The following is a 10,670-nucleotide window of genomic DNA, read 5'->3' as shown; positions in this document are numbered from 1 at the left end:
GATCAAGGCGCGACACCGAGTCCCATCTAGCGTGCAGTCCACATACAGTCCTCTGGTTTGGCCGAGCCGGCCCAGCCGTATGCAATCCATAGCCCCTCCCGCCGTGCCACCTTCTTCTAGTAACTGGGGTGCGAGCGTGAGGGGTGCCGGGGCTGGGCAGTACCACGCGATGTGTCCCGGCTCGCCACACCGGTGGCATCCGTCTACGCTGGCCGGCCTCTTCCACTCGCGTGGGCGCCGTTGTGGTGGCTGTGCCGTGGTCTGCCGCGTCACCTCCATCGATGTCTGGCGTACGCAATGCCGCGACTCTGTTGTGCGGAAGATGTTTTCCACCCGTTCGGCTTCCGCGAGCGCCACGGACAGCGAGCTGGGGGCGCTCAGGCGAAGGTGTTCTTTTAGCCGCTCTGGGTGGATGCCTCGCACGAACGCTTCCAGTGCCATCTCTTCATGTAGACCCTGGCTGTACGTTGGGTAGCCCCGCCGGGCATACAGCTGCAGGTCAGCCGCGAACTTGCCCAGTCTCTCGTCCTTGTGTCGCCGTCTGGAAGCGAGTTGTTCTCTGGCATCGCTGATGAAGATTCTCTGGCCGAATCGTCGCTGCAGAGCTGCTTCGATTGCGGTCCAGCTTACCTGCTCCGCCGGTGGCAGGTCTTCTAATACTTGTAGCGCTTCCCCCTCCAGGGCCAACGCCACCTGTACGCCCGTTCTCTCCGCCGACCAGCCATTCAGCTCGGCTGCCAGCCGGACCTGTACCAGGTATGTCGCCAGCGGCCTTTCGCCATTGTAGTGGGGCAACTTTACGCTGGGGCGCCCTTCTACCGCCGCCGTCGCACCTAGGACTGGCCGGTTTCCATCGCTCCCGTGTGGAGCGGGTTCAAGTGGCGGGATGCTGCCATCAGCCCGGTTCGTTTCCTCCTGTGGCCGGGGGCGGGTCTCTTCATCACGGTCACGCTGCAGGCTGGCTCCGTCTGCTGGGCTCAGCAGGTGGCCATGGGCGAGCGTGCTGTCGAAGAGCCGTCTTGGCAGGAAACTCATCATCGCCAGGTAATCGGTTGCAGCTTTCTCCTCCCGTCCAGTAGGGGTCGTCATCCCACTTCTGACACCAATGTAACAAACTGTAAGATTGTCTCAAAATGGTCTTTATTGGTTACGCACCAAAAACACGAACAGGGTAGTCACATACAATACACGGGGTAAACACATGAGGTACAACACAAAGAAAGACCATACCAGCTAACACATACACAACAAGGCAAACGCCACTACTCATACTACAACCAACATCAACATTATACACACACACACGCACAGCATTATGGGAGTACAGTCATACAGCTAGGCTCAGATCATTACAATTATTTAAGATAGTATTGAAGATAACGCACAGAACGGTCAGCCTGAGCGGACAATTACGTCCCCAACTCATCTAAAATGTGGTGTCTTTACTTTGAGTTGTAGGCTACACCACAGATGGTAAAGTAACGGTTAACCTGTTGAGAATGTTGTATGCAGACTCAGCAAAAAACAGTTTACTTACGCATCCACGACATCCAATCTTCGCGCTCACCTGTGGAGTTACCATCCTAATGAGGCAGCGGTGTCAGAGGCACAGTAGACGGCCAGAGCATCGTCAGGCGTCCAACATCGTATGATTGCATACTTTCCGTAAATCCTAAATTATGTCCAGGGTCTGCTATTTACTTAGGCTGCAAAGCACAGGTATTTATTTGAGGTAGGCTTATTCGAGGCAGACCTTTATTTCTTACATTGTACGTTATTGTGAGACATGCGTTTTGTTTGGAGCGGCATAGGCTATCAAACGCAGACGATTTTCGGTTTTGGTATGGGATTTAATTTACTTTTTGACTTTTATTATATAGTTAAATGTTGAGACTGATGGGCATTTAAATCTAGAGGGTATTTGATGATCACTGTAAAGTTTTGTGTAGTTGAAAAAGTGTTGGAATTTCCAGCTGTTTATTGCGAGACAAGGCCTTTCCTTCATTCATTGAACGTGCGCTGTGCTCAGAAACCTTATTGCATAGCGAAGTAGCCTAAATTGAGTTTTTTTTTAAATTATGCATGGTTTACTTTTTATTAAATTCGTAGGCTGGAATGCCTCGCGGCAATAATTGTGTTTAAATGTAGTAGCCTAGTGCTTCAGCCTCTGGCAAGCTCCAAAGGGGGCGGCTATAGGTTGAGAGCAACGTGTTGAAGACCCATGGTGTAACGAGACAAGGTCTTTATGCCGCTGTTGTGTAATTTATTGTCTTTAATCATGTTTAGGCTATGTTTGTTCGGGGACAAACAACAACGAAACAAGATCAATACAATTTAATTTATTTGTTTATTTGTCATATGATGGATAAACAACCATAATATGCACGTCTTCTCATAGGATCCTCAAGAAATACGCACTGAATAACGTTTGGCTGTAGCCGCCGGATAGGTACCCACCCACCAACATGTACGCGCATGAGAGATCGTGCCCAACAAGGATTTTCGTGCATGGAGCTGGTTCCAAATGCTCCATGCAGCGCCATATTTGAAAATGGCGTATGCTAACATGCCGAAGCTAATCTGCACGCTTTTGACCCCCTGACCGGAGCAGCAGCGACGCGTACCCCTACCATTCCACACTGAGTGCATCACTTGCTGTTTCATAGCCTACTTCAGTAGGATAGAGAGGGCTTAGCTATATTTCCATAAAGGTTATAGGCTACTATTATAGATTATTGTTGCTGGTTTAAATAAAGACCTTTTTGTATTATTCTCGTTTTGAATAAGGTTTGTTTTTAGCTAATGTGCATGTTAGCTTTCTAAGGTAAGTTAGTTTGTTAACATTGGTCATTCCTTAACTGTGTTATGGAGGGTGGGAATTTTACGGCGGCCACGTCGTTGCCCCTTGCGTTGGCCGTGATGTCCCTTTGAAAATCGGAGATTCACATGCCATTGGTGCCCATTTCTTTCTATATTCTGCTTTGCATCCGACTAGCGATTTGTATTTAGCCTATGGCCTGATTAAGCTTAGCATTCACAACACAAATTAATTTGGCCTATGTCTTTTACGCAGTGAAGAATGTGACGGCGCACGGCAAGAAAGAAAGTGTGTCCAAATTCACCCATTCTTTCCTGAACTAGCCTACTCCGGATAGCCTACTCTTCACACAGATATTACATGCATCACATCACACGAAAGAGCTTTTTTCTCAGCTTTTAAACGATGTTAGCCGCAAGTTGTTGTGGTAAACGGTTCGCGAGAAAAGTAACTTTAATTTACCATGTTACATTCTGCGCCCATCTCCCTACCCATTCATCTCAGTGGAATAATTCACGAATTTTTCCCGAACACATGACAAACCATATAAACTTATTAGAAGAAACAGCAGACCTTACCAAATACAAAGGTGTAAAGCATTCCCCTGTACAGTTTACAGGTTTCACAGTGTGTTTAAATTGTCCAATACATGATTTCATAACAGGCCAAATACGAAATAAATGTTACAAATATCGCCTAGACAGGCCTATCTGTAAATATTAAAATCAGCTGACTATAGTTTGTCAAAGTAGCCTTAATGATCACAAAATGCTAAGCATGCATGTAGACTATTTGAGTGTATTAAAGCTGAACTGTGCTTTAATTGTTCAATACAGGATTTCATAACAGGCCACAGAAAATAAATGTTAAATATAGACTAGATATCTGTAAATATAAAAAAAAAACAGTTCTATGATTAACAGTTCAAAATATGTCATGTTTGCTATTAAATACGGGCTTTAAAGGGGAACTTGGCAACTATTTCAACGTAATAAACCCGTTTAGAAATCATTTGGATGGTTAAATGACCTGTTCCGGTGAAAATGGTGACTTTTCCCGCTGCCCCTAGCGTCCCCAGGCGGAAAACCAACCTTGCAACATTGAGACTACCGTCCCGGAAAGAGAAGTGAGAAACAAGAAACTCGTTTTAAATCGTGTTTCTTACCTTGTAACATCCACATTGTCTGCCGAAATTATGCTAACCGTTTTGCTAGCTTGTAAACAAATCCATCTGCTTTATCGTTACCTTTTTCCACAGTTTGAAATAGCATAATGCACAATTTCTCCAGCAGAGGGGGAAATCCTGCCAAGTTTCCCTTTAAGGTGAAAAGTAGCATTTGTAGGTGAAACCAGAGACTTTCTAATGTGGAGACAGCACTCAAAAAATCCTCCATAGAAATGCATGGGGTTAGTTTGTCACGCCAATATGGCCGTTGTCTACACATATCCCACCTCTTCCTCGGCAAAACGTCGACATGTGAATACATTGAGCCAATCATGTGGTGTGATGTGAATACATTGAGCCAATCATATAGTGTGTTGTGAAGACATCGTGCCAATCATGTGTTGTGATCTCGCCGCTGGAGCAAGATTGGTGTAGTGAAGCCTTGCGCACGCGCAGTTTGACCCAAAGACTGTGCCCGATGAGTGCCCATAAAACGTTGGTATATGGCCGCCGAGTGGAGGGACTTGCCTAAAAGGACTTTGCTGAAACTGAGCGGTGGTGGTGGTGGTGGGGGGGGGGGGGGGGGGGGTATTCATTGTGCCCACCCCAAATTTCTATTTGCCCCCCCAATCTGAGCAGCCTAGATCCGGGCCTGGTTTCTTGCAGCATATATGACGTTTATGCTCACATTTCTCACTGTGCTGTGTGTGTGTGTGTGTGTCAGTGTGTGTGTGTGTGTGTGTTGTGTGTGTGCAGCTGCCTCAGAGTCACTGTGGAACGAATTGCATTACCCCAAAATAACTCCCCCACCCCCCTATCTAGCGAAGCGAACTCCCCCACGTCCTCGACATCTACCCTCCTCGCCCTCCCCAAACTAGCCTGGGGACATGTGTTAACAGTGACATGTTCTTATGCTAGGCACCCTCACACACACACACACACACACACACACACACACATACACATACACACACACACACACAGGGGGTAAAACAGCTCTCCCTTGGGCCTTACTGCAATGCACAGTCAAGTGTGACAGCATGACTTTCCCCTTCATCCGCTCCTCGAGAGAGAGCCCCCATTGTGCCGTTATCCGCCGCAACGGTTCTGGGTTTGACATGAGAGGGGCCTCCAGTGACATGAGGGACCCCATAGCATTAGGGGCGGCCTTGACAGTGCCTGAAAAAAAAAAAAAAAAACATTGCGACACATAGGAGCTTGTTTTGCAAGTGGTTGGAAGCTGACCGTGTATGCTAGTTTTACTGAATGCTTTAATGGGTCATGGCTTATACCAGTGTATTCTTTTGCCATATATTCAAATCAACTCCCAGAAAAAGTTCAAATACTAGTCAACTGTTCATAACTAATAACAAAGTAAATGCAAAATAATCTGAAAAATAAACCCACCTTCCAACTCAAAACTTTAGCATTTTACCTCTCCCCTGAACTAACTCACAATCTAAAATATCTAAGATAGATTTTATCCAACACAAGAACACAGAAATCGAGTATGACCTTTACAGTGAGTGTCATAATCAAGTGACCTCAGGTTGAACACTTTCAAGTTATTAATTTATTGAGGTGGATTTAAGATTATGACCTTCCACATAGTATAAGTCAAGACATGCAGTTGCCACCGTCTGTTGTGGTCCAGTTGAAATGAAATGAAAAAATCCAAGGCCTTGATCGTCTGCACAGCCCAAGTTTTTTGTTTTTCATATGCACTAAGTGATCGATTAAAGTTGTTTTTAATTCTAACGACATTCATTTCACATACATAATATATAGATGTAAGAGGCTTTAAATCCAATATCTATTTCCAAGGAGTTAGTTCTTCACTTAAGACCAGCAACTTCTTACTCCTACAATCAAAACTCTCCGACCTTGCGTCTGCATCTTCTTTAGCCCCTGTCGGACATGAATACGAGGGGCAAACAATTGATTAGGTGATTATTCTAATTGACATTAACACGTGTTGGTTTGTGTTGAGGTTTCACGTAGTGCTTACTTTAAGGAAACGGCTCTCTCGCCTGTTAATGGACGCACACTTACCTCCCCACCATTTTCCTTGATGTGGTCCATAAACAAAGAATACTGTGTGTGTACTTACTAAATTGAATCGCTAATTCAACTTGAAAGCTTTATTATATTGTAAAGTCACACATACACTCATCCATAGAGCTGCACTTAATAGAGGCATCCGAACGGCTTCATCCAAAAAAACCTACCACTTAATCTGTTCTGTTCACACACACACACGCACTCACGCACGCACGCACGCACACACACACACACACACAGAGAGAGAGAGAGAAAGAAGAGAGTGTTACTCTTGCAGCTCCCTGAATATTGTGGTATTCTGATGGGTGATAAACTAGGCCAGGTTCTCGCTGACCCTTAATGGTTTGGTGTAAAATAAAACCCAATTATTTAGAAACTGAAAAAAAAAAATACTTTTTTGATCTCACCCATTACTACTCCATTTTCTTCAGTGGTCAGTGAATTCTTACTGTGTACTCTTTATATCTGTGTTTGTGTTGTGTAATGTAAAAAAAAACAATGTGGAACATTTATTTGTGTTATCACTGTTACAGTATGCACAAGATTAGTTATTTTAAAACCACTTTGAAGTACCAATGTGAATACATTGAGAATAATAAACTTTGCCATCAGGCTCATTTGACTTCATGCAGTGCTGTGCAGATCTGACTTGATGTGATGCATGCTGGGCCGAACGCAATGCATACTAGTTAGAAACACTGTCCAACTTCATCCAGCCGGACAGGAACTTACCATGATGTCCATGTCACATGACTTTAAAATATTGCGGGAGCCTGCTCCTTCATTTAATTCAAACTGCACAAGCTAGAACCCACCCTCATGACGTCATTTCAAAGATCTGACAGGGCAGTTTGGAAGGAATCTCCCCATGACAATTATGACAGGTTTCTCAAGCTGCATCCTTATGTGCGAAAGGGATATGTGTTTTCCTCAACAATGGTAGGCTAGCCTACTGAAAACTTTGATATTCTGTTATTTTCTGCTGTTGGTTAAATAGATGGCACACATATACAGAAAACACTTTATATTGAATGTACATTATATTGCCAAAAGTATTAGGTCACCTGCCTTGACTCGCATATGAACTTAAGTGACATCCCATTCTTAAAGGTTTTATCAGCGATTGCGGGATAATGTCACTTCTGTTGATGTTCAAACAAAACAGATAGCTTTCCACAAGGTTTAGGAGTGTGTTTTGGGAAATTTTTGACCATTCTTCTAGAAGTGCATTTGTGAGGTCACACACTGATGTTGGACAAGAAGACCTGGCTCTCAGTCTCCACTCTTATTCATCCCAAAGGTGTTCTATTGGGTTGAGGTCAGGCCAGTCAAGTTCATCCACACCAAAGCTAGCCGTAGAGCTACTAGGAGTCGGAGGAGCACCAGGTAGGGAGCGCGAGGATGCCACAGGTATGTGACCGCTCTCTAATGCTCCTGCCAAGCTGACATGTACACACACACACACATAGGCGCCGATACCGTGGGTGCTCCGTCGCTCGAGCACCCACGGAAAATATCGAGCACCCACGTGTGCCAGCTTACAGTCCCGGCTAAATTTACATTGATTTAAAATCAAACATCGCAGTTGATGTTAAATTCAGCATCTCTCATAATGTGATTGGCTATGTTGCTGTCAATCCCCTACTCCATATCCTAACCACCAATGAGAGCGTCTCTCGTATGAAAATTCCTGACACTTCCCACCTGAAGAATTAACGCAAGGCCTTGTCGGGTCTTAAGCCCCAAATGTTTAAAATGTATATAGCCCTGAATATCATTTTAAAAGTAGTCTGACAAAGCGTATTGTTTTGTGACACAGCTAAACACTGGTACCTCATAGAACGTCTATGATATGGCTTATTAATGTGATGAGGTGGTTGCAACTCGCAAAAGTAAAGCAGATAGAAAGAACTCACGCAAATCTAGCCTATAACACGCAGACAGCTTCATGCGCAGGGAAGAGAGAGCGTGCACAGGTGTTTTATGATTGTTGGCTTTTGATGGTATCTTGCTAATTCACTGAAGAAAGACTTATGATTATGGATAGAAAGAACATTTCTGAAAAGGAAAGGAGTAAGGCAATGAGGAGCAATGCTATAGTGGAATACTCATGTTGCTGTATCAGCAGATGAGAAAGACCTGAGAGTGCCACGACGTGACTACCTCATAGGCTCACAGGTTGGTGAAGGAGAAAGCTACATCTAGCTGAGCCCAGTGACTATGCTTTTGTGAGAAGGCACACCATTCATAGGCCTAAGATTATCCCTGGCAGACCTTTACAAAAAATATGATACTATACACACCTTTTACACCAGTGTAGGATATGGCAAAGTTTTAGAACCACTGCCTCCACTTACTGTCGGCTAATGCACGCATCTGGATTGATCGGCTATCGTTTTTTTAACGGCGTGATGTCAACACGAAATATAATTTCTGTTTATAAAAACAAAGCAAAGTGTTTTTCCTTTAGTTTGGGTTAACACAATTAACCTTCTGAGTTACGTAAACTGTTCAGGAGTCAAACGACGGATCATGCGTGATTTAGGCGTAGTGTAGGTGACTGAAAGTTCACAAAAATTGTGCCTTTGCTTAACAGCATTTAAGAAATGTCCTTGGGGGTGACGCCCAAGGACTCCCCCAAACTGTATTAGCGTTTTGTGTGTCGGCCGCTGTTGATTTCCTAAAGTGTTGAAGTGCATACATTACTTCTCAAAAACCGTATGGCAACAATACACATGGGCGTTGGTATCGGGCATTTAATTGTTTGAGCACCCACCGACAGAAACATAAATCGGTGCCTATGTGTGTGCGCATGTACAGTATCTGTGTGTGTGTGTGTGTGTGCGCGTGCATGCGTGTGTGTGTGTGTGTGTGTGTGTGTGTGTGTGCATGTGCACATATCCATGATTGTGTCCATTAGTAGGACTAAGATAATGAATATTCTGAGTGTGAGTGTGTGTGTGTTTGGGCGTGGGACAAAATTAAAAGGCACAGTTATGAAAGGAATAGACAGTGCATACATTACTTCTCAAAAACCGTATGGCAACAATACACATGGGCGTTGGTATCGGGCATTTAATTGTTGGAGCACCCACCGACAGAAACATAAATCGGTGCCTATGCACACACACACCACAGTTAGGACCTACTTTCAAGTTTGTGGACCACACGTAGGGCTAGCCTGTAGGGTAGCTGTTAGCTCTTTGGGTGTTTGTGTTTTGTTTGCGTTGCGAGTGCGGAAGGCTTTAGTGTTTGTAGTAATACACCCCTAGACGAAGAAGAGCTGTGGCCTTCCCTCTCCGTAACAGTCTGAGTGTCTGTGCATCTATGTCTGAGTGTCTGTGTAGGTGTCTGTGTGTGTCTCTCTGTGTGTGTGTGTGTGTATGTGTGTGTGTGACTGTGTGTGTGTGTGTGTCTGTGCATCTGTATGTCTAAGTGTCTGTGTGTGTGTGTGTCTCTCTGTGTGTGTCTCTGTGTGTGTGTGTGTGTGTGTGTGTGACTGTGTGTGAGTGTTTGTGTGTGTCTGTGCATCTGTATGTCTGTGTGTGGGAATGTTTTCTTTCTGCACCTGCTATTACCACATAAAGTAATTTTTTTTTTTACTTTTCAAGCACTTTCACCTGTTCTGGTTAAGTTCTAAGAAATAAGCACCAATAATGGTCAAAAATCTTGTTTTTTAGTTTTTTTTACCTTTTTTATAATTGAATGTCCTCGTTTTCTCACAAAAAACGAAAATGATCATATGATCATAAATGTGATATCACAGGGGTGAATGGCAAATATGAACCATAAATGATGTCTATATCATTGGAAACTGAGCTAAAGTAAACATCTTTTTAAAGTATTTTTAAGTTAAGTATTTTTACATAAATTGTAAATGGCTGTATTGATTTAAAAGCCTAATAATGTGGTGGGTCCACCAGACCCGGGAACATTGGCTCAGTAACAAAAATATGAACCTTACAAGGGTAAAGATTGTGTGATCATGTGACCTAATCTTACCATGTGACTATGAGATTCATCTGGTCAAATGTGACCATGTGTCTCATTTGATGAGGCAACCACAATGTTCCAAACTGATACTAACTTCATTGTGCAATTTGTGATAAAACAATGATATGGAATCGCATAAATAGGGAAGTTCATTCTAAAATGAACCAACAGCCTCATCTTACTTGTCACATGATTGCTCAAACTCAACATTCTCAAGAAGAACCTTCTGTGGAAACTACTGTAGTCTTATTTCAGGAAACCACTAACTTTTTTACTGACTTGCCTTTTTTGGCGAGTCATTCCAGAATCCTGCACACAAACACAAACTTCAGCAGTAAGAGGTGAATCTTCTGAAAGGAGTGTGAGTGAGTGAGTGAGAAACCCTTCGGGCTGCCTTGTATGTCTTCATTTTCAACTGGCTTCAAAGCATACTTGAAGCAAATAGTCTCCACAGTCTGAACTTTCCGATGTCATAGTGCTAAAGTCATCTCTGGCTACGGCTACAGAGACTGGGTCGGGGAGGAACTCAAAGGAAACACAAAATGGTATGTAAGACGTTAAGAGATATTTTTTAACATTTTTCTATGCGTTTGGGCCTTTCATCCACACATAAACATCATTTTAACTCACTCA

Source organism: Alosa pseudoharengus, unplaced genomic scaffold (genome assembly GCF_046254945.1).
Source record: "Alosa pseudoharengus isolate Yale_2024_CS ecotype anadromous, Long Island Sound unplaced genomic scaffold, YU_APseudo_1.1 YU_APseudo_1.1_scf_17, whole genome shotgun sequence".
Lineage (NCBI taxonomy): Eukaryota > Metazoa > Chordata > Actinopteri > Clupeiformes > Clupeidae > Alosa > Alosa pseudoharengus.
Note: the sequence above shows the minus strand (reverse complement) of the source record.